At 37.0% G+C, this 1308-nt stretch overlaps 1 protein-coding gene across 7 annotated transcripts in view; it reads left to right on the forward strand.

Annotated features, from left to right (window-relative positions):
* The window catches only part of LOC111673759 (interferon-induced very large GTPase 1-like), a 36074-nt gene that overhangs the window by 15125 nt on the left and 19641 nt on the right, over window positions 1-1308 (forward strand). The window lies entirely within an intron of this gene.

Below are 1308 nucleotides of genomic sequence, written 5' to 3' on the forward strand. Positions count from 1 at the left end.
GTGTTAAACTCTGGATTTTAGCAGCAAATTAGCATCTTAGAAAAGCCCGGTCCTGACTGCTGGTTAACATGTAGTCATATTGGGCCACGTTTCAGTCACTATTTCAAACTTGTTCCATTGTCTGACAACATAATGAGAAAAAACTTGTAAATAGCTTTATTGGGAATTGGCCTGTATTAAAATACTTTAAATGTGAGCACAGAAGCAAGAAGAGAGAAGCAAACTGGTAAAGGCCTGAAACCAGCAGACACTAGTCTGAATGCAAATAAGATGCAATGATGTCAGTTATTTACAGGTTCCATGGCAGTTTTTCAATACGTTCCTCAATTTCACAAATTGATCATATGCGGTCCAGCCATATATTAACTTTTCTTCTCATATCATATTAAGTACTTTATGTATTTAAAACTTGAATTGTGAGCAACTGGACTTGGTTGGAGATAAGCACTAATGTATTTGAGAAACATCAAGGAATAAAATCTGCAGTATTAATAACAACATGCCGTTAATCAAGTATCTCTTCCTTGATATTTTCTTACTAGGTTTTGACTGGAAGTGAAAAATGAAGACTGAAGATCCTACAATATTTAGACCAGTGTCACTGTTCTGTCATTGATGAAGTCCTGTAGAGGTATGTGTGTAAAATGTTTTACTACTAGTTATATAGAGTTCTGTTCTTCACTTTCTTTACTCACCAAAGTAAAAAGCTTCTGTTTTGTTTTGACTTTCAAACATTTAAACATCTGTGGCTCCTTCACACCTTTCTTAATACAGTGTGTGAATTATATAAGTAAAATATGTAAGTTGTTAAGGAGACATGACCATCATCAGAATGGCGTGAATGGCGTGGTGATGAAGGAGCATCAGTAGCATCAGTAGCATCGGTTGTGTCTCCTCCTCTGTTCAGGGAAGTTGTCCCAGGATAAAATGGAGCAGGTGTCCTTGTCCTTTAGATGGAAGCAGCTCTTTTTACTCCTCATTGTATTGAATTTATAGATTACATGTTCACCTTACACAAATAAAGTAGAATAATATACTCTTATGTAAGGCACATGCTTAGGTGTGGGCATTTGGGGTTTCTGGTTTTTAGGGCGGATGAACTCTGTCTCAGTCTGTTGCTAGGTTTGATAAAACTGATCTGGTTTGAACTGATGATTTGACACAGTTTCTCTGAATCTTGATTTAAAGTGACTGTATCATTCTCTCCACTAATAAACTAATTGTCCCTCAGGTTGAAGATATTCTCTGATTTTTGCAGGGGAACCACAATGGCGAGACAGGTTATCTTGGACGTTCTGGACGACTTGG

This window comes from Seriola lalandi, unplaced genomic scaffold, assembly GCF_002814215.2.
Source record: "Seriola lalandi dorsalis isolate HSWRI2012SDOR001 ecotype SW California unplaced genomic scaffold, Sedor1 jcf7180002054926, whole genome shotgun sequence".
In the NCBI taxonomy this organism is placed as follows: domain Eukaryota; kingdom Metazoa; phylum Chordata; class Actinopteri; order Carangiformes; family Carangidae; genus Seriola; species Seriola lalandi.